At 36.5% G+C, this 24,525-nt stretch overlaps 1 protein-coding gene across 1 annotated transcript in view; it reads left to right on the top strand.

Moving 5' to 3' along the window:
• Positions 1-226: 226 nt before the first annotated feature.
• Camta (Calmodulin-binding transcription activator) overlaps positions 227-24,525 on the top strand; it is a 1,022,478-nt gene continuing 998,179 nt past the window's right edge. Inside the window, exon 1 of the mRNA XM_067116405.1 lies at positions 227-465. The gene's annotated coding sequence lies outside the window, so the exon portion shown is untranslated. The remainder of the gene's footprint in view (positions 466-24,525) is intronic.

Below are 24,525 nucleotides of genomic sequence, written 5' to 3'. Positions count from 1 at the left end.
ATGCCCGCGTCGTTCGGGTATTTCGTCTGCTACACATATGGCAGACGACACCATAATTTATACGATAGATTTCGTAAATATCCGGCAGCGTAAATTCCCTTTCCGTTGTATTTTATAGATTCAAATGCTAAATGACCCAATGGAAGTGACGCATTACAACTCTATTAAAACAATCTCGATCGTCCTTTGTTTCATCTTTTGTTTCGTCTATAGTCAATGTTTTGATGGAAGTTGACGATGATGTGAACACTGACCCCGTCGGGTGTGTTGTTGTTGTTGGGATATCGATATAAAAATCGTAATTCGAAGCGGTTTTGCGTCCTTGAAACGGCGACAGACTCCCAGATACAGTGATTTGGATTGTTGTACGTGGAGGGGATTGTGCGAAAAAGGTCAATCAAGGCTTTTTAAGGTCAAGAATCGAAGAGAAAACCTTGTGGGTGCTGGTGGTCGCTTCGTCCTGAAGTAGGTAGATCTGGCAGCAGTTTTTTAGCTTTTTTATCATCTTTTTTGGTTTTCTGATAAAATAATTGAAGTGACGGTTGGAGGACCAGAATTATACAGATAATATACAGCTGTTACAGGAGGGTAAGTCTGTTTGATGTTTTATCAATGGTAAAGCACGTAGAACCGAGTAGGCATAGCTGTAATTTAATATGGGTTAAGATTAAGAAGTTAGCCTACGGTATCTTGACATACATTTATGGTAGACGATGCCATTATTAATTACCATTTGAAAATATATCAATAATGTTTTATTAATAGCAAAGCTTAATTTGAAACCAGCGTGGAATGGAGTAGACCCAGCTGTAATTTAATATGGGTTAAGCTTAGCAAGTTAGCCTACTGTAGCTCTACATACATTTATGGCAGACGTGATGCCATCATTATTAATTACAGTACCATTTGAAAATCTAAATGATATCACGTTAGTTACTGTGACCAACAGGCCCATATCTAATGGACTCAAGTGACCTGCATGACAAGGGACCTCTCAAAATCTGTTGGAATAAGTATAGGCTTAGGTTAATCAAGATTAGGCTAGCCTAGGCATATGTTTATGTAACATAGAATATCTTAAGCCTAGACTTAGTTGGATAGTCCACGCTTTAGCCTAGCACTGTTTATCATTTCTTTTGAATAAATGGTTTTGTATACTATCAATTATTTTGACATGTTCATCAATACTGTTATTTTGTCACCTAGGCCTTTCTAGCCCATATCTAGTCACTTGGCTCCACTTTTTTGTGCAAACCACTTGGCTTACCGGTACGTCTTCCCACACTTGCTGCCTTCACACACATTCATTTCTCACTCTTGCAATAGGCCTCCTACCCCATTTCCTACACTCATACACCTCTCTTTTTCAACACTGACATCCCCAATATCATGGTGTCCACACGCCAAACCTCTCGTCCTTCCCATAACACTGTTCTCTTACATCCTAGCCCTATGATCTCGAGAAGAAATGAAACATTTACTTTCCTGGAAAGTTATGCATTCAGTTTATTTTGTCTGGTTGCATGACCTATTGTTAGCTGGAACAAATAATTAGATTTGGATGTTATGCCCCAAACAGCTGTTTTGTTGAAAGTTACAGCCTTATGCTGTGTACAGTATTATCAATTGCATCAAAATGTAATAACCATGATCCACTGGACACACTGTAAAATTGGTGAGTTAATTAGGTCATTTAGCTTAAGTAGTGTGCTATATGTTTATAACATCCATTTGCTGTATTGTACTTTGCCTCATGCATTCACACGTGCATCTTAAAGTAAACATCTTGCCAAGCAAGTAGGCTAGTTGAGTTATGAAGGCAAGTTGTACAGTATAGCATTCAGGCAGTTCATTATTTTGCCCAATTTTTTCCATCAGCATTGTGTGGGAAGCCCTCAGTAAACACCCTAAATGCTAAAATTGTTGGTGTAATGCCAAAAATTGCTAAATTCCTTTTAAACTAGTAGGATATTCAAAATTAGCCCAAACAGTGACTAATAATGCAAGTAATGTGTAGTTCTTTCATTGTTTGTTCTGTTTTAGTTTGATTTTATATTTATTAAAGTTTATGTAGCAACAGTGGAGACAAAGAAAAGAGCCTCGAAGTCGGTTACAGCAGCAGCTTCAGACTTTCATGATCAAGTTTGCTATCCGTGTAGACATCCCGGGATTATATATGTAATTAAAAAGCAAATGGATGTTATAAATTACAACACCTTCTAAAAACATAACAAACATCTCAAAGTCTTCGCCATACCAGTAACTTGATACATGAAACATACTTACTGGGGTCTACAAGGGCAGCTGCCAGACCACAGGTCTACCCTAAAGCCAAATCAAAAAGTCCTGAAGGCATTCCCCATACAAAAATGGGAATAAAAGCACGTTAAAAGAAAAAGAAAAGAAAAAGTGGATTGAAATTGTTTCAGTCAGTGATGTGGAGGGAAATTAAATAGCCAAATTAATATTGGCTTTTACCATATTCATTCTTGTAAAACTGCCAGCCTAACCTGATATTTCCTAGTGTATATAGCACAAGGTCATGCCTTCACCATTACAGGTTAGGTTAACCTAGAATTGTGGACTTCTTAATAAGTTCTCTGAACTCCTCTTACTGATCTGTTCATCCAGCCACAATAAAGTAGTGCAGTTTATCAGTAAAAATAGTAATTTCTTAAAAAAAATGCCATTTAAAAAATTTTTTTTTTTTATACAAAGCTATTTTTTTTTATACAAAGCCATCATTTTACACATACTTATCTTAAGCATGTCTCTGCATTGAGGACCAACATCACCTTTGGTGGTACTTAAGTCATTCCCTGTGTTGCCTGGACTTTTGATAAGAAACGAGGGGTTAGGAGGGAAGTGTTATATAGTGTTGGATTCCTATTAGCAAAAATGTGTTTTTAGAAAATTTTATTTCATTTAACACAGCCCTATCAATTAATGAATGCATAAGTAGCTGTTTGAGCGGGAAGACAAGGGTGCAGAGGTATGTGACCCTTGAGCGTTATTGAATTGAACTCAGTAGATCATGAGACTAACAAGGGATCATAAAATGGATTGAAACCTTGTATTTTTCAGGGTTGATCAGAAGTGAATAAATCACACTTACCCATTAGCAAAGCTTGGGGGCCAGTACCCCAGAAAGCCATATTTTCAAAGAAAATATGCAGCAACTTTTAACTTAATAAAAAACATATTGATTTGTGGGTCAGATTCCTAAACAGTACAAAACACGTTGATTTGTGGGTCAGATTCCTAAACAGAATCAGATGGAGATTTCCATCGGACAAAATTCTGCATAAAAATTTAGGTGAAAAAGCCTTGATTTTAAGATTTTTTGATGCCTGGACCTTGAAAATAAAATTCATAGGCTTTAAAGATTACTTGTCTCAGCCAGTAGGAAATGGTATTCCGTGACATTTAAAACAAGACCTATCAATTGACAAAAATAAATGCAAACCTCTCTTACAGGAAGGTTTGGTCTTTGTAAGAGATATACTCATGGTTCATGACTGGATACATCATCCTCATGATTCCCAGCTTTAGATGACAAGGAAGGAATCAGTCTTAATCATTATCAAGGACCTCATCCACAGCAACTGCAGTTGGAACAAAAAGTCCATGTAAGGCTCCTCTGAATTAAGTCTAGATCTGGGTTCCATTGCAGATGCTATGTGAGGAGATATAGGTTACTACTTTAGGTTGAAGTTCTTGCATATCCATGTAAGGCTTCATTAAATGAAGCTTTTGTCATTTTTGTGGAACAGAGAAATCTTTGTTGGACATGAATTGGATTCCTCCAGGTTAGCATCAAATCTTGTTACCTTGAAGGCTGAAATACATCAAAATCCTTTAACAAAGTATGTTAAGGAGGTTTACTGCTTGCTGGCACCACAGAATTAATACTCAAGAAAGTGGAAAGAGTTCTTGTACATAAGAAAAGAGTCTAAAGCAGCAGAATTAGCTGTGCTCTCCTCTGTAAGGGCAATCACTGAATCATTCCAATAAAAGTGACAACTGCTTGCCAGGCCACGAGGAGCAAAGCAAATACAGCGGGGCCTGTGGTTAATGTGGATTTTGGCATCTACTCTGTCTGTAAAAGCTTAAAGTCCCATAACTGCCAAATGTCTACCTAGGCTAGCCAAAATATGACTTTTTAAGGCACTAGACATAACAAAATATAACATTTACAGTTAATTTCAACCACTTATCCAGTTCAGTGTTTCTTTAAATCCATAGTTTAGAAGACAATACTTAGATATCCTGAACAATGCACTGCCACAGGACATGAGGTGTATTGAACTGAATTATAATTACAATTACTGTACAAAGGGTGTAAAGTAGTGTAAGATCTCACCGTGAATGCTAACGTGGTCATGGGACAAAGGATTAGTCAGAGTACCAAGCATAAAGTTGGAATTATTGACATAGTGAGCGACAGGCAAACCATTGTTCAGTAACGTGCATTCTGAGTTGAAGTAAGTTTTGACTGAACCAACACCAATGAGCATCACTATGCTTGCTAATGTATTTGTACATTAATTTTATGAACTGATAAACGTGTCATTGTAGACTTTATTTTCTTGGTCAGTTAGTCAATTATAGAAATCTGTAATTAAGGGGCCTGTAATTTTAAGGATGCATTATGCATCCAGACATTGCTCTTCTTCAAACCTAACAATATAAAGTGCTGTTAACTTTGGAGATGAAATTCAGATCCTCAGAAAGACTTAGCAAATGTAGGTTTTAGTTTTACCTTTTGTCCTGTTGGTTGGCTTAGATTTTGAAAGGCTGTTAGTAGCACATACTACCATAAGTATCTGTGCTTGCTCTTTACTTCAGCCCTTGCAATAGTGGCAGTTATAGCTGAAATAGAAGTTGCATTTGTTGTATCATGTGTGGTTTATATATTGTAATTACAGCTACCAGACCTCTTTAACTGTTCTCTGTTGACCAACCAGCCAGTAATCTTCCTGCAATTACACTGTTGTTCAGAGTTCTTGGATGCTAATGATGTCCATGTTAAAGTGGGATGTGGTTAGAGCTGGTGTAGGATGTGTGTGAAGACTAATACTGTTGGATCATTGTTCTTTACAAGGCTACAGAAGTTTGGAGGCCCATCATAATTTTGAGACTGCTGTCGTTTATTAGTTAAAGGTGCTTTTCTTTGGAAAGTTAACCACCCTTCAAGAATTTTGGTTAATGGTAATAGCCAATACTGGTATGAATACATTTATAGGTTAGAGCTGTGCAGGCACTTTAACGATTGGGTAGGTATGTCAGTATCTCCATATCTGCTTGTGAGATTTATGATAGCCCATTAATGTGAGAAAGAATTTTTGTCAACCAGTTTACTAGTTCAGTCATAATTTTATAAAAAAATATTCATAGACATGCAGATGAATACTGTATTCTTTCATTGTCAAGGTTTCATGCTGATAAACAGAACAAGTAGGATTTTTGGAGTTGTTCTTTATCTTCCTTTAGGAAGTGCAGGCTTCTGAGGAAGTCTTATGGCAGCAGCATTTCATGCTGGATTAGTTATAAAGGTTTGGTCCCTAATGTTATATCACTTCTTGGCTACATTATCTGCTGAGTTAGTACAGTAGTTTGTATGGAGTTAGGTGATTTTTAAGTGTCATTATCACCAGCCTTTTTAGACGCTTCTATTTAGCTTGCTTTTTGTCTGTTTGTGTGTTTGTCCTGGTCAAATCTTGTAACTCAATTTTTTACCTGTTCCCTTCGTCGGATGGACTTTAAATTTTGCATGGCTACTCAGTCCTTGTGACAATATACCTTACATGATCAGTAGGTCAGCAGTGACCTCTGTGACCCTACAGTGATCTCTCCCAGTATCTCAGGATTTGTATGAAACACTTCGGATTTTTCACAATTTCTTTGACTCAGTAGAATAAGTTTATAACTCTACGAGTGTTTCAAACCTTCTTTGGCTCGACAGGATATCAATTTCGGTAGGTACAATCATAATTCGGTTACAATTTCTTTCCAAACTAAAAAGTATACAATAAATATAAAAAAAAAATTTAAAACACGCTTTCATTAAAATGCACTAAGAAGTAAAAAGTAAATTTTTTGAGGCACCAGGATTTTCTTACAATTAATCAAGTCTACAAAAATAAAAGCGTGGGTGGCAAACATGGAAGGAAATGCTACAAGAAATAAAAGAAATATATTTCTTCTCTTGTAGCATTTCCTTCCATGTCTGGCGCCCACTCTCTTATTTTTGTAGACATGATTAATTGTAAGAAAATCCTGGTGTCTCAAATTTATTTTTCACTTTTTAGTGCATTTTAATAAAAGCGTGCTTTAAAAATTTATTTATCAAGTAGTTTATTTGTTCTCCACCAGATGTATCGCCCTTTTGCTCCCAGCAATTTTAAAAGGTCCATACTCTTCCAAAATTTCTTATAATGTGATACTTTTTTTTGGTTAGGTTCATTGAGGGGCATATATGTACAGCATAAAGATAGATACAAACTTATTTGTGAAAATAAATCAGTTTTCTCTGCTCCCATTTTTTAGATGTATAAGGGATCAGACTTCAAAGAGACAGACCTGGGCTATATGTCCTCTTTACATATAATATACTGAAGAATGTTTGTTTGTTAGACTGCGATTTTTGTCAATTAACGACTAAGGTCATTGTTTATGAGTTAAGAATACTTTAGATTATTTGCTTGGTAAATACTATTAAAGTTTTCGAAATACTGTTTCTCTGTAATTGTTCCTGTGGTGGCAAGCAGATAATTGCCGTGACTCCTGTAATACTTAAATATAAAGTCCCTTTCTTAAGTTTTGTATAGTCTTGATACTAGCTTTAAAATTTTCTTGAAATGAAATTGACCATGTTTGTTTACTGCAGTTTTTTTTTTTTTAGAGCTCCATGCATGGTTTTCGAATGCTCTGAAATGAGTTCCTTTGGCTATGGTTTTATTTTTTTTTATCAAAGCACCTTAGCACTGATGCAGGCTGTGCAATGGAAATGGCAGTAGGAGGCATACATAGTGTGTTTACTAGCTTAGCTTGGCATTTGGGCCATCCTACGTTACCCTGATTTCCTTAGGTTCAGCTGTGGTCTTGCCTACCCCTTTTGGTAATCAAGTTTCCTGTAATGTACTGAGGTTATCTTGATTGCAATAGCTGCAGCTGTAGTCGTGTCTACCTCATTAGGTAATCTAGCTTCCTCTAATGTACTGATACAGACATTTCTGCCCTTTCACTCTTTTCAGCCTTTGTTTTAATTATTTTAAAATCAGGACTTATTCAGGAATGCTTCAGTAATTTTTCAAACTGCTATGGAATGGAATTTTCAGTGATCTTTCAATTCTGAGTTGGTCATAGTTTATTGCAGCAGTTGAGGCTATTGTTCCATTAAATGACAGTTTTGTCAGCATAAAAAAAAATAGGAGAATAGAATAGATATAATTGAGGCTGAAGGCCAAGCGCTGGGACCCATGAGGTCATTCAGCCCTGAAAATTTTTAGGAAAATTGAGTAAAAGGTTATAAGTGTGTAACATGAGGAAAACCTCGCTGTTGCACTATGAAACAATTGATAGAAGAGTGGAAAGTAAAGATTAAGAATATGAAAAAAGTACAGTAAATGGAATGAAAGGGGTTGCAGCTAGGGGCCTAAGGGATGCTGCAAATCACCTTAAGTAATGTTGTTTGAGGTGTTAACAGCAACGCCTGGTTTAGTGGATGACTGTAGTTATGTCTGCAAGGGGGAACAGGAGACAATCTTCTGATAAGGGCTAGGTCTGGTTTGGCGTGGATTGATTATTGCCAATCTGTATTTGAAAACAAATACAGATTGACTGAAAGAAACCGCTTCCGGTATATTTAAGGAACAGTATTTTCAGTTCGTCGATGTTTGATTAGCTTTTCAACGTACCTCTACAGCATTTGCCTTTTAATTTTTTAAAAATCTATTTTTATTGGCTTTATCCGTTTTGTTAAGTTTTACTAAGACAGTTCATTTTATTGTATTTTCAACATTTATATATATATATATATATATATATATATATATATATATATATATATATATATATATATATATATGTGTGTGTAATGTGAATGTATATAGTTGTGGCTTTACTACTTTTAGCTACACAATAAAACAGGGTCTTTTTAGTTTTGCTTGAAGCAGTCTCATAAAAAAAATAAACAGACGACTTACCGTAAACACTTTAGTTATTAATCAGCACAAGGGCTATAGAGCCCTAAGTGATGGTAAAGGACAGTGAAGGAGTATGATTAAGCAAAAAAAAAATATATATATATATATATAAAATTTAATTATTATTACAAAAAATAAAGAGCATTAACCAAGTCACTGACGGCAGAAATAAATATCAGGTCACTACACCGAGAACGGAATACCTTGGCAGTTGAAAACTGCAGCAGTTCTAAATGGAGGACAGTTACTAGGCCTAATGCCGATACTTAACTTCTCATAAAGATCTTGTAGACCGAGTTGCAGTGGCAGCAGCTTGGATCAAGGGCGGTGAAACTGAAGATCTAAGTTAAATCCTAACGGTTGATATCATCACCAAAGCCCGTCGTGTGGTAAACTACCATCAAGTAAGCGCAGCCATAAGATCCACTCGAAACTTTCGTAGATGACTAAAAAACAATAGTAGCACTTGAAGGGATACAACGTACTCGAGGGAACAAATCTTTGATGTTCGTTAAGTAATCAACGTCCAGGTTGTGAGTGAAGGTTATAAAAGCGCACTCGATGCAAAATGATTAACATTGATGCTTGAATCGTCCAGGTGGGTAGCGAAGGCGGTACAGAACACGCAATGAAATAGCAGCTGGACCCCGAAGCCAAATGTTCACGTGATAAGTGAAGGAAATATAATGAAGCGGGCGAGGCAGCAGCAGCAATACGTAGAAAACTCCACAAGAAGCAGCAGGCGGTCCAGCAAAGGAATCCACAACAAACACCGGTACAGCGATCCAGGGGAATCTGCTATCCTTCAGCATAACCTTCCGGAGGTTATGCTTATTGCTTACCCTCTTTAGTGTGGTCAGAGGATCACTGAAAACGAGCGAACTTCGGCAGCTTGGCTGGTCCCGAAAGTAACTCGTTTAGACCGTGCACGTCACCATTGAAAGGGAGAAATTAACAGATTAGAACTATCCTTCTATAGCTCGCTTGAACAAGCAAACAGCATTCAACTGCCAACAAACGGTAAACATACGACAGCGTGACCTGAAAAATAAATAAAAAATAAACGAAAATACCTTCAGGGTGTGATAGTATATATATATATATATATATATATATATATATATATATATATATATATATATATATATATGTGTGTGTGTGTGTGTGTGTGTGTGTGTGTGTGTGTGTGTGTGTGTAAATGGACAGAAAGTATGACTAGAAATTTGCTTGGAAACTTGTTTGGTAGGCATTTCCTTGATTTGATTCTTGTGGCATAATTCCATCAGGAATTATGCTAATTAATGTTTTGTCAGTTTTGTATACCTGTACATAAGAATGTATTTAGAAAATCATGTAATAAACATTGGCTAAAACGCCGTTAGATGATTGGCAGATGCAGTATCGTTTTAGGTTAGGCATTAAATACTGAAGGAAATACCACGTCGTCCCCGATGAAATTAACTTCTCAAACCAATAAATTGATCAGATATTTTATGAAGGGTTCTCAAATGAAAGCCGCAAGGCAGAGTGTGATTTTTTTATTTTTTGACGGTGCATTTGATGTCAAGCCAACTATGCAATTACCGGATGGAGCTTTACGGGTTTTATAAAGTATCGCAAGATAATTGTATCATTAAGTGCCGTAATGAGGTTTGCAGCTGATTTTAAATTGGATTTGGGGTAACTCATGCAAAAACTTTATTTGAATATTTATTTGAAAGCAACACTACCGTACCGTACCGATACCTAGCGTTCATTGGTGGCGGCTTGTTGGTTGGGGGAGGGGAAGGGATATTGTAGGGGGAAGGAGGAGAGGGGAGGGTGGGTGGTTGGTTTGGGGCAGGGCAAGGGCAGAGAAGAGGGAAGGTCGTAGTGGCATTTAAAGTTAAGAGAAGGTACATGGATGTTAGTGAGGATACTAAACTTGGAGAGAGAGAGTGTAAAAATTCATACACACACACACACACACATTATATATATATATATATATATATATATATATATATATATATATATATATATATATATATATATATATATATATATATATATATATGTATGTATGTGTGTTTGTTTGTTTGTTTTCTGTTTATTAAATTTATATATTAAAGTCATTGCAAAACACCGCATTACCTGTGATATTAAAGAGTGATTATAGTAAGCCTGTTTTAGCTCGGCTGTTTGCGATATCTTTTCATCTCCCGTTTCGGACCCTTTGCACTCTGGTTATTTTTCCCTGCTGTACAGTCGACTGTAGGTAAATTATCTGGTCGTAGCATGGTACTTTCATATTCACACGTGTTTGTATGTATTCATGGGAGTTCACGTAAGAGTGAGCATCAATTAATTTATATGTGGAGGCAGCTTATCGTAACAGAGAGCCTCCCAACTGCATGACTGGTCTGAGGAAACGCGAACTGTAACTTTCCCCATGAATACTCTAAGAAAGAAAACGATCCCTCTTATCATTTTAGCCATTAAAGAAAATGAGAACTAGAGGTTTTGAAGCTAGACTCTTATGATTGTTTAGATTCAACGAGGGCTTGACAGATATTACTGTGGGAGTGGAGGAGAGGGTAGAACGGCTGTTTTCTTATCTGCTTCTTTTATGACATTCTCGAAGGGGAAGAATAGATTCACTATTAGCATCGTCGTCACATGTTTTTTTTTTTTTTATATGTGCGTGTATGTGACTGTACCGAAGAGGGTAAATACTTTCGTTTATCGAAGTTCTCGTGTGATGATAAGAGAAACAATACTGCTCGAATCTGTGTTGATATTTCTTTCTTCATCTCTGCTCTCCTTTAGGGGGGAAATGAGAACGATGTTGTGTTCTTTTGCCATTAATTTTCTTTGTTTTAATTAGTTTATTTTTAAATTTTTGTTTCGCTGTTTATTACATATAATTTTTTCGTGCTTTTTAGTTAGTGGTTTTTGTTGGACATATTCGTATCTTATGAGCCTTCTAGAGGCACTACGTATACATGAAAAAAATCCAGGCATCCACACAGTAAAAGAAACCGAATTTTTCTGTTGACCCTGCCGCGAATGGGTGCCAGCGGGAGGTCAAGAACGGGCATGGGGCCAGCTACGTCATTTCTAACAACTTGCTGCGAATCTTAAGGTACTCTACTCCAGGCGCCACTTTTCCAAAAGGAAAGAGGCTTAGTGAAATATATATATATATATATATATATATATATATATATATATATATATATATATATATATATGTATCATATGTTTATATATACACATACTGTATATAAATATTTATATATATACTGTATATATATATATATATATATATATATATATATATATATATATATATATAGATATATATATATTATTTATATTTACACATATATGTATTATACACATACTGTATCTATCTATCTATCTATCTTTATGTCATATATATATATATATATATATATATATATATATATATATATATATATATATATATATATATATATATATATATATATATATATATATATATTTATATATATTGTGATCGTAGGATAGAGTATACGATAAAGATTACTTGCATTTTTTTCGGGCAACGTAAGTAAAATCAGAGGACTTCACAGCCCCACCCCATCCTTCCCATCCCCCTCCCCCGCCTTCCCCCTTCCTCCCAATTCCCCAGTTTACATTGAATGTCAAGAAATGTCATTGGCAGGATTTTGACAGCCTTATACCTCTGTTGACCCCTCAGTCTTATGGGCTTGGCATTCTCCCGATCCGTCATCCAACGGTTTTTAACGTGGTGGCCTTGTCTCGTACTCCTGCTTTATGGTCAGATTTAATATCAGTTGGCAGGTGCCTGGTGTTTGCTTTATAATAATAATAATAATAATAATAATAATAATAATAATAATAATAATAATAGATCGGAAGGAATCTTCTTTTATACAGGTAGTGTTGAAAGTCATTGCTTCATCAGCTGAATTTAGTTATATAATGAATTTTTTTTAATGTTTCTTATAAAAGTTTTTCCTATGTTATTTTGGACAGCAAGTAACAGTTCTGACATCCTTCCAGGGGAAGGATGTTAGTCTTAGAAGGATTACTGTGATATATAAGTAGGCACAACAATGATTATGATAGTAATTATACACCTTTTCTCCCTTTGAGGGGCGATGCCAAAAGGGTAGAAGGGTACATCCTTCTGGTGTCTCAGCAAGACTTTAGGGATGAGGTTGCTGGCCCCAAGCCCACTGTTTTTGTTGTTGACACCATCTACATTTGGGTGGACTGGTGGGATGTGGTCTTTGATCGATTTACGGACCTAGTAAAATGAGGCGAATGCCTCATCATTCATATGCATACATCTGTAATTTTTTGTATTTGATTTGTCTAATTCGTTTACTATAAGTTGTTTGTTCACGATCATATTCATGTTGTTCCTTTGTATTGTGTTTCCTATATAATGTACAATCATGAATGTCTTAAATGTTTATTTATGTCAACATCATTGTGTGTCGCTGTATTTTTTTTATTACATAAGCCAATCAGGTCTCCTTTTTACCTGTATGAATATTTCATATTTTATATGCCCATTTTTTTAACAGCCAAGGTTCCCTTAAACCCTTTTGCATCTAAATTATGCTCGAATATTTTCGCTTCTTTGTATATAAAAGTATGCTAATTCCTCTGCATGTATCAATTATGACCTTGTGATTATGCACGTGTTATGTCATGATGATGTCTTAAGTATTTAGCCTATATTAATTTTTTTATTCTTGTTTATAGTAACGACGGCCTTGCATATAGTAATATATATATATATTTACGTTTCATGTTGCTCTTGCAACATACTTACACAGCGTGTGGCAACGATGTCGAGGAGTATAAATCAATCATTTTTCAGACTCATATATTGTAACCTTAATTTCATGTAATTTCCAATTTCACATGCCATCACTCTTACAAGAGGCCGTAATCACGTTGCCCTTATTGTTACAGGCCGTTTTTCACATTGGATTAACACATTTCATTTTTTTCTTTTGCTTTTCTGTTTTTTTTCTACCTTTGGTCTTTGTCATTTGTGGGTGCTTTCTAGACAAGTTTATTAGTCTTTTGTGTATTCCATGTAGTATGCAAAATAATAATAATAATAATAATAATAATAATAATAATAATAATAATAATAATTATCAATATGCCAGAATTGTTGAAGTGACTCAGACAACCTCCCGTTCGTAATATATTTTGCAATCATTGAATCTTTGTAAAACGCTGCCCAAGGTTAAGCAGTTTTCGGCAGAATTACTTGTGTTAATGTTAAGGTATTCACCTAGTTGATTCAGCTGTAAAAATCGAGGTATATTGAAAACACATATGAAAGTAATTGATTCAGTGATTTATGTTAGACCTGAGTGTTTTCCCTTTTTGTTTTGTGCTCCTTGGGAGGGGGGAAGGGATGAAGTAAAATAGGTGGTGCAATGGAACTTTCGTAACTTATTTTTGTTGCCAGTTTCAAATCTCGTGTCTTGGGAATTACCCAAGTTGTTTTATTTTAATGGCAAATATCACCTAAATCACTTGCACTGAAACTCAGCTCAAAGTACTGGAAGCATTCCAATCTGTGATCATTGCTGGAAGTGAGAGCAGTGGCAGCAGTATTGGGGGAAGGGTGATGCAGTTACACAGGTATTGCTTCGGAACTTTCTTTTCTCTCCTTGTCATAGTGTTAATATGTTGCTAATTTCGAAGCTCCATCACGAAAATTGTCAATATATATATTTTACAAGGTCACTTCCGGCTGGTGATAAGATGAATATGAATAAGGTAACATGAGAATTAACAGTGTGAATCACGGTGATTATGTTGTTATAATAATGAAAATACTCAATTTCATAATATCAAGTACTCGTCCAGTTTCTCACCGCAATGTGAGTATGTAGATAAAAGTGTCGTGGTCTAAGCTTTGACACGGGACGTAATGTCCGTGGCATCGGTACTTACAGTCTCTACCCACTTACTTGACTGCCATTTTTCATGGTGTGGATGCAACAACAACAACAACAACAACAATAACAATAATAATAATAATAATATATAATAATAATAATAATAATATCATCATCATCATCATCATCATCATCATATTCGTGAAAAAGACGTTTATAGAAATTTTGGAAATATTCCACGACCTTCGGCCTTACTTGACAACAAGAAATATTGAGATTACTTTTGGCTTAAATCCATAGATAACTCTTCCCTTGAAAAGTGTTCGGAATATTTTATGATTTTATGTATCGTTATTGACTCCACTTACAAGAGTAGTCTTGTAATTTCGTTTCCATATTTTACAGAATTACAGACGTCATAACGAGGATTATATTTTTTTATCCCATATACAACCAACAAATAGCATTGGCTAATAGCAATTTTATTTCTTTTCTTATTTGGTGTCGGAATTTTAATGGCTCCTTAATAACTGATAATTGTTAGGCGCCTGTTATTCGGAGAGAGAGAGAGAGAGAGAGAGAGAGAGAGAGAGAGAGAGAGAGAGAGAGGTTGGGGCGATTCGTGACCAGACAGATCAGGTAATATCGAATTTCTCTTTTTCGTCCTTTCTCTCACCTTCCCTCTCCCCCCTCCCCTCCTTATTCCCTGATTACTTTAGCATTATTAATTATATGAAAATAATGAAGCGAGAATTGATGGCGTGTCAGTCACGGGTCATACGACCCCATGCCATATGATTAATGGATGTTCTGAATTAATATATTCATGCTCCGTCATTAAGCCGTGTAAATGGATCGTCTGTTGCCAGAGGACCCGGGGAAATCGCCGTCATATATTTACGTGATGTCGTTGGTCGTTTCGTCCGAGTCTCATTCGATATAGGTGGTCTTTCGCTCAGTCTTTTCTGAAGGGTCTGTATAGGCTTTTTCCCCTCGAAGGTGGTCTTTCGTTCAGTCTTTTCTGATGGGTCTGCAGAGGCTTTTTCCCCTCGAAGGTGGTCTTTCGTTCAGTCTTCTGAAGGGTCTGTAGAGGCTTTTTCCCCTCGAAGGTGGTCTTTCGTTCAGTCTTTTCTGATGGGTCTGTAGAGGCTTTTTCCCCTCGAAGGTGGTCTTTCGTTCAGTCTTTTCTGATGGGTCTGTTTTTCCCCTCGAAGGTGGTCTTTCGTTCAGTCTTTTTTGAAGGGTCTGTAGAGGCTTTTTCCCCTCGAAGGTGGTCTTTCGTTCAGTCTTTTCTGAAGGGTCTGTAGAGGCTTTTTCCCCTCAAAGGTGGTCTTTCGTTCAGTCTTCTGAAAGGTCTATAGAGGCTTTTTCCCCTCAAAGATGGTCTTTCGTTCAGTCTTTTCTGATGGGTCTGTAGATGCTTTTTCCCCTCGAAGGTGGTCTTTCGTTCAGTCTTTTCTGAAGAGTCTATAGAGGCGTTTTCCCCTCGAAGGTGGTCTTTCGTTCAGTCTTTTCTGAAGGGTCTGTAGAGGCTTTTTCCCCCCGAAGGTGGTCTTTCGTTCCGTCTTTTCTGAAGGGTCTGTAGAGCCTCGAATATGGTTTTTCGTTCAGTCATTTCTGAAGGGTCTATGGAGGCATTTTCTCCTCGAAGGTGGTCTTTCGTTCAGTCTTTTCTTAAGGGTCTATAGAGGCTTTTTCCCCTCGAAGGTGGTCTTTCGTTCAGTCTTTTCTGAAGGGTGTAAAGAGGCTTTTTCCCCCTTGAAGGTGGTCTTTCGTTTAGTCTTATCCCTGAAGTCTTTAGAGGCTTTTTTCCCTTCGAAAGTGGTCTTTCGTTCAGTCTTTTCTGAAGGGTCTATAGAGGCTTTTTCCCCTCGAAGGTGGTCTTTCGTTCAGTCTTTACTGAAGGATTCTATAGAAGCTTTTTCCTCTCTAAAGTGGTCTTTCGTTCAGTCTTATCCTTGAAGTCTTTAGAGGATTTTTTCCTTCGAAAGTGGTCTTTCGTACAGTCTTCTCTGAAGGGTCTCAAGAGGCTTTTCCCCCTTGAAGGTGGTCTTTTTCAGTCTTTTCTGAAGGGTCTGTAGAGGCTTCTCCCTCGAAAGTGGTCTTTTGTTCAGTCTTTTCTTAAGGGTCTGTAGAGGCTTTTTCCCCTCGAAGGTGGTCTTTTGTTCAGTCTTTTCTGAAGAGTCTTTAGAGGCTTCTCCCTCGAAAGTGATCTTTCGTTCAGTCTTTTCTTAAGGATCTGTAGAGGCTTTTTCCCCTCGAAGTGGTCTTTCGTTCATTCTAAGGGTATGTAGAGGCTTTTTCCCCTCGAAGGTGGTCTTTTGTTCAGTCTTACCCTTGAAGTCTTGAGAAGCTTTTCTCCTGAAGGTCTTTCGTTCAATCTTTCCTTATAGTTCTTGAGAGGCTTTTCCCCTGAAGGTGGTCTTTCGTTCAGTCCTTTCTTAAAGGTCTAGAGAGGCTTTTCCCTTGAAAGGGGTCTTTTTGTTCAGTCTTTTCTTGAGGGTCCTTAGAGGTTTTTCCCCTGAAGGTGGTCTTTCGTTCAGTCTTTTCTTAAGGTTCTCTAGAGGCTTTTACCTTGAAAATGGTCTTTGATTCAGTCTTTTCTTAAGGGTCTTTAGAGGCTTTTTCCCCTCGGAAGTGGTTTTTCGTTCAGTCTTTTCTTAGAAATCTTCAGTCTTTTCCCTAAAGTCTTTAGAGGCTTTTCTTTTTCTAGTCATCATTTCCTATACACTTGCTTAATGTTATTAGAATTCTATTATTACAGTCATCGATTCATTGGGATGGCTAACTGATTGGAATTGGGATAAGAGGTTTAATTCCTCTGATTGAGTTTGTCAATGCCTTTTTAGTTTTATTGAAATTGTCAATTTCTAATTGATCGATTCTTTATACAGTTAATTGATCGGAAGTTGTCGCAGGTTTTCAGATATTTACAATGTCAGAAAATATTTTATGTGATAGATTACATTAATATTTATCGCAAGTATTCACATTTAAATATTGAAATATTTACAAGTGATTTTATCTCTCTCTCTCTCTCTCTCTCTCTCTCTCTCTCTCTCTCTCTCTCTCTATATATATATATATATATATATATATATATATATATATATATATATATATACATATATATACTGTATATATATATATATTATATATAATGTATATGAGTATATATATAAATATATATATAGTTTTTTAATAAAATAAAAAAAAAACATAAAACGCCATGGCTATTTATGGTACATGGCCTTGGTAAAAAAAAAAAAAAAAAATTAACGTGAAAAATAAGTTTTATGAATCTCGTTTTCCCAGTTCTCCCCTTCGTTTATCAGCACAGACCTAGACTGAGCTGTAGGCACACCTGGTCAATTTACCCTTTAGGAATTTACCCTTCACATATCCGTCAATAAAAAGAGGCGATTCGATCGTTAACCAATCGCCGATTTGTTATGATTATTGATGGGCGGATGCGGTCGTTACGAGATATAATTTCTTGGGGAATTCGTCTCTGACCCTCCTCCGATCGAGGTTTAATTCGACGTAATTTCCCCCCCTCCCCCCTTCGGTTTTGTTGCATTGATAGCTTTTCGTAGGCCAGTAAAACCGGGGCTCGGGCTGCAATTATGAGCGAAAATCGTAAACAAGAAAGCATAATTATGAACCTAATTGACAGTTTGGGCGTATTATTCATGTGGGCCAAGTTCCGTGTAATGGCTACGGGATGATGTGTAATTATTTAAGAATAATTTACCCATTAAAAGGCTGTCTGGCAACATGCAAAAACAGTTGTGCAAATAAAATTTGGCAATTATTGATATCAAGGGATTATGATGGCAGGCAATTGGGCAGCTCGTCTGAAGTCTTCCCTTCCTTTCTGTCTGTCTGTCAGACAGTCGAGATGTATTTGAAGTTCGGGCCGTGGGATATAATATTTTGTATGATGTTTATGGGAGTTGTCCTCACTTCCACTTTATGCGAGAGGTTCGACGTCATTTATGATTTATTAATGTCTGTTTTTCCCTCTTACGTATTAGTATTAGTTGATCTAGGCGTGTATTTATGTATTGGGGTTAACGATTCCACGAGTTAGTGGTGGTAGTGATGCTGATTTTGAATGTATATTTATGCGAAAGAAAGATACACACACACATATATATATATATATATATATATATATATATATATATATATATATATATATATATATATATATATATATATTATAAACATACACATGTATTACAGTACATCGCATATGTGTATATATATATACACAATATATATATATATATATATATATATATATATATATATATATATATATATATATATATATATATATATATAGATATTAGTAACTTGAAAAAACACACAAGCCAAGATGAGTGAAACTCAGTAGAGAGAGAGAGAGAGAGAGAGAGAGAGAGAGAGAGAGAGAGAGAGAGAGAGAGAGAGAGAGAGAGAAAAGGATAATAAAACATGGCTAGAAGAATCCGTAGAGAGTATCACATCATCTTCAGCTAACTGAATGCTTTGGAAATAGCAGTTGGAAACTCACATTTCTCTGTGATTTAAAACTGAAGGACTCTTGATTTATAATTGAAAGACTCTTGATTTATAATCTAAGGACTGACAGTTTTTTGAAATAAAAGAAAGACCTTGGAGTGTGTTAAAGAACGTGCGCTTCTCATTCTCCTGCGTTAAGATATATTAAGAGGAGCCCATTACAGGTGTCCAGCCAATCCGACCGTCATCATTTATAAGGTCGGCAATTCATTTCGCCCGATGATGGGAGAGTTAATGACAGGTGTGACAGCGCGGAGTCGTTACTGTCGCTTATGACAGTATTGGGCGATTCCGTTCGGCGTTTGGGATTCCGTTGGCGTTAATGGCTAAACTCTTCTACATTTTTTTTTTCATTTGTTTGAGCCTCCAGGTTGTATTGAAGGTTGTATTGGAATTGTACTCGGTTGCTTATGTATGCTTACATCTGCGTCATTTTGTATGCTTTTGGGAGGGTTGTTACTCACCTACATGCATACAGTCACACAGACACACGCGCATATATATATATATATATATATATATATATATATATATATATATAAAAATATTCATATATATATATATAATATATATATATATATAAATATTCATATATATATATATATATATATATATATATTAAATATTCATATACATATGTATGTATATATGTATATATATATAGACATACATATCCATCTATCTATCTATATATCTATCTATATGGTTAAACTAAGGTATACTTAACTTTTATATATATATATATATATATATATATATATATATATATATATATATATATATATATATACTGCATATATATATATATGCACACACACACACACACACACACACACACTAGTTTTACAGTTTTACAAAAGATATTTTTATATCTCCAAGTATAAAGCCACTAATAATCCATTAATATCGAAACAAAAGGATTTATAAATGTTAAGTCCCCCCATCCCTACCACGATTCGAAACTGTGCATTTTGGAGTCAGAAGTAGGGTGACAGTGGCCATAACCACCCAGCCACTTAGAGAGACGGGTGGTTATGGTCAGTGTCACCGTGTACATAAGTTATGTTATATGTTGGCTATTAATGGCTTTGCCATGTCCCATAATAACATATTTTCTCCCATGAAGTGCATTCAGTGATGGCTTTGAATATTGGTTTCGTTTCGACGTCCTTGAGATATATTGCTTTAATGTCACTATAATGTACTGGGTACCCTCGAGCATAGCAGTACGGCATTCAAGTGCTACTAATTCATATACCAATTACTGCCGTGGCTATAAATCAAGCTTGAATTTTAGGAGCTATACTAAAATGAGAAGTGTTGTATCCGCTTGTTCCTTGTCAAGTACTTTGATGGTCTTTCGATTGTGTAAGAATAACATAAATGTGTCTCTCTTGGCCACTGGTCGGTGCTACAGCAGTTCTACAAGAGATGCTGGATTTCTGTAAAGGACTGTGGTTGGATACCGGTAGAGATCTATACAGTGTTTTACACTTGCGTTTGACGTGAGATTATAGAGGAGTTTTGTCATAGAAAAGATACAAGGAAACTGAATACAGGAAAAAGCGAACGGTTGTGGAAGTACTTTTTGCAGAATGACACTCACGTATGAGTTGTTTGGATATATATTTTTAAGTACGACACTCACGTATGAGTTGTTTGGATATATATTTTCAAGCACACGGGGAATGGTAATAAGGGAGAAATTATGAAGACCACCCCACACACAAATGAGACCTCTTATTGGAATAAACTTGCTTTGACGTAAGAGCATAAGTCGCAGCGAATTAAGCACGAAACGTAGGTGTATTTATAGGTATGCATAAATTTTATTAATGATATAACGTGAGCATTTTGTTCACAAATTATATATTTCAGGCGTCGATACCAACAATATGGCGTCAATTAGTCCCTCGTTAAGTTACAGTATAGATGGGAAGGTCCTCCAGTACTTATAAGTCATGAATGAACTCAAAACTAGTTATACCTTTCAGAGACAAACCAAGGGGGGGGGGCGCTCTCCCTCTACCCTCCCTACCCTACCCACCCCTCAAATTCTCCCATTAAATAATCCGCCTATCACTCGCCATTTTATTTTCTGTTCTGCGTGAAATTTAAATCGGTTCATAAATGACCCTGCCTCCACCCCTCCCCCTTTCTTATTAACGAGCACGTCGGTAATGGCACCGTAATGACAGGCCTTGTGCATCCGAAATCATATATCACAAGTGGGTCAAGCGCTGGGCATTAGCGGTCGCTGCCGATTGTGGCTACTTATTAGCATTATCCCCCGTCCGATTTACGGCAGGAAAAGACGATTTATAAGACTTTTATCTGATACTTGTGTGTGTGTGTGTGTGTGTAAGGGATGTTCCCATTCCGTATTTTAGTAGTCTGGGTTTTCCCCATTCGTCCTTTATTTTGACTGCTGTACGTTGAAGTGGTATGAGTGACACTTTATCACTATAATTTATTGGTATTTTCCTTCATATTGGTTCTGTGCCCGTTTGATTATGGTTGGCACTTATACTGTTAAGTCTTTCTCTACACAGTTTGTTTAGGAATCTGATAAGATGTTTTAAGGAAGATACACTTGGGAAATCTTAGTATATTTTGTGTATGTATATTCGTGTGGGGACATATCTCTATCTTTCTTTTTATCCTGTTAATTTCCTCGATTGATGACGACTACTACTACTACTACTACTACTACTACTACTACTACTACTACTACTACTACAATTTAAACTGACAAATGTTGCAGGAGCAAATGAGTAGGTCTGCTTAGTTTGTCAGACGAAAAACCAAATGACGAGGTTAATTTTATGAGTCACTGAAGCGTTTCTAATCTGTAATTTGAGAAGTTACCAAAGTTACACACTTTTTTTTTTTTTTTTTTAACAAACTTTTATCGGATCTTAATTTGCTTCCTATTGGTTTAGCTGTCACTGGGAATTTTGAATTTTTTTTCTTTTATGTCCGGAATGTAATTTGATTAATGTACCTGCCTTGATAAGATATGACTGCATCAGAAAAATTCGTAGTAAGCAAATTCTGTTTCTTATTACAGACTGAGGAAAAATCTCACATTGGTGAGAGTTTTACCGAGGCCATGTTTAGTTAGCCTAGTTAGATACCCTTCCGTGTAGGTAGAGTTAAATATCCTGCTTAAGTATTGGCATCCCACCATTTGGAAGGTTGTCCATCCATGCAAACGAGGTCCTGAACGCGATGCTTGCGTGCTTGTGATCGCCAGATGCATCAAAGTCGAGAGTAATGCCGTGAACGCATTGAGAGAGTTCTTGTCAAATGAATAGCTGGGCATGGGTAAGGAGGTAGTCGTTTGTAGTGTGGGGGAGAGAGAGTTAGGGGAAGGAGGAATATGGTAGCCTGTCTAGCTACGAACCAAGTCAATCTTTAGTCATTTTTAATCTCGTAAAAAGAGAGAGGAAGAGAGAAAAAATGGCGTGTTTGGTACGTGTGAACTCTGTTTGCTTTTGATGTGCGATTTGGCACGTTTGGCTTAATCAGAGTGTGGCCTTTCATCTTGAGATAATGCTGCCGAGGCCTTTTTGGAGTCTGTTATGATTATTCTTCACGGGACGCCATAAATCATCTTCTTCAGGTTGTGCCGTCAGGCGTCATTGTCTGCCGAAGGGAACAGCAACGGGCAGGAAAAAGCGAAAGTTAGGAAAAATGGGGGAAAATTCAGTTTTTCGCTGCCCTAATTGGGTATTGGAACGCAACTTATATAAAGATGGCTTCTGTGGCGTAGATCTTACGATGTTATTCTATTACCGACAGTTATCTTGTCGCCTCCATTATTATTTTCCGAGAGCCTCGCAGTGATTGGTATTTTTCTGACGCGTCCCGAGGCTAGAGCAGAACCATTGCGAATTTTATTGCAAGTAGGAGTGCATGTATGCATGAATTGTCATAGTTCATCCTTTTGGCAGTCATAAAAATGATTAACCATCATCCTGCCTTTTTGCTTGACTCTCATCCATGTGTGGATGTCTTGGCAACCAGCTATCGAGGAAAGAAAGTGTATCGTAAGGGCGTTTATTTATTTATTTTTTTTTAGTCCAGTTACCCAGAAATGGTAACCATTACCATTTCACCCACGAGTGATTCTCAAGGTTGTAGCTCTTGCTTGTAGGTCAAGCGTCTGTCTGGTTCTTGCTGTCGAAGACCGTTGTGTTTGTAATGCCAGTTTTAGAAGTGTCTTTCAGTGTCAGATATTATTATAATTAAAATTCTAATTTGTGTATGTATGCAGTTTCATTGTTGAGATGGGCACAAGGATTAGCTTGTATAGAAGTTATGACACATTACCCATATTCCATGCATTTTTGTAACTTGTTTTTTAGTAGCGGTTTGGTTTGTTAACTTAACCAAGTTTTACGTAAAAGATACGCTGGCTCATGGGGTCCCAGCATGTTACTGTTATTATTATTTTTATTACTGAAACTGTTAGTCTCATTCACGAGGCATATTTTTTTTATATTAAGCCAAGGAAGGTCTTGTAAACAACAAATTCAAATCGGAGTTTTTATGCAGTGATTGTAGGAGTAAGCTTATCCAAAAATGTGTGGTGAATCGTGAAGTTGAAAAGATCTTTTATGACTAATATTAAAATTTCATTGGTATTACTACCCATAATTGTGAATGTAAATATATTACTAATTATATATGTAAGGCAAACGAGCTTAAATTTCCCTTTCCTTTTTGCGTCATTTGAAGGAAAACCTCTCAAATAGGAAAAAATAGTATAGCAAAATATAGTAGCGTATTAGAAGAGAAACAACAGATACAAAGGAAAGTAAAAAGCTCAGCATGGTAAAGTGCAAACAGATATTACGATATAGATAGATATTACGATATCTTCAAGTTTAATAAAAGCAGAACGATATATATTTAGAATGGTAAATAACAAAGGCTCAATGAAATGAAAAAGAATTGGCCAGCATCATAGAGTTCAAAGAGAAACTCGAAAGGAAGGCAGCAAGGAAGTAAGTATGTCGGTCTCGTCTTGTTTTTGTCGTCGACGTGGGCCACAGTTTCCACCTGTTTCGTCTGCTGGTCGAATCGTGTCGGCGGCATTTTCCGAAAATAAAAAAGTTTTCGGGGCGAAAGTTATTGCCGATTTTAACGCGAGTTGGCGCGCCGCGACTCTCATTTTCGTCATACCCTCCCAAGTTTTCCTGTAAAGCAGAAGTTGCAGAAACGCGTTTTTAAAAGGATTCTTTTTTTCCCTTTTTTTAAGTGGTGGGGATGGAGGGTAGGGGGCCATTTTGATTTCTCAGAGTAACTATGCTTGTATCGGCTTTGATTATTTTTCAATGTAATCTCTTATACCAGGTCGGTCAAATTTAATGATCGTTAGCCCTTAGGCAACAGATTTTGTGATTCAGTAATCATAAGGTCATGTTACATCAGGGCATTCTTTAAGCTGTTTTTGAACACTGGCTTCATATCTCCTCACATTATGGAACACTAAAGGTTAATGTGGACAAATGTACGTTGAACCGTACTCGAACATTGTCACATCCATGTGAGCATAAGCAGACTGAAAATAGATTGCACTCCTGCACTATCATATAATGCATTTTGCGACACCAAATTACGGATGGGAGCCCCTTTTTGGCACTGGAGACAAGAATGCTATGGTGACAAATGGCATTTACAACTTATGTCTGTCTGACATTATAAAGCGTTCATTCAGGTTCTTGGGTAAATATATTTTTTTTTCAAATAAATGTGAGGTCATTGGTGTTTACGCGATCATGAGGAAACCCGTCCTCATAAACTCTGAAGAATGCTTG

This window comes from Macrobrachium rosenbergii, chromosome 14, assembly GCF_040412425.1.
Source record: "Macrobrachium rosenbergii isolate ZJJX-2024 chromosome 14, ASM4041242v1, whole genome shotgun sequence".
NCBI lineage: Eukaryota > Metazoa > Arthropoda > Malacostraca > Decapoda > Palaemonidae > Macrobrachium > Macrobrachium rosenbergii.
Note: the sequence above shows the minus strand (reverse complement) of the source record. Positions and strands in the feature narration are given on the sequence as shown.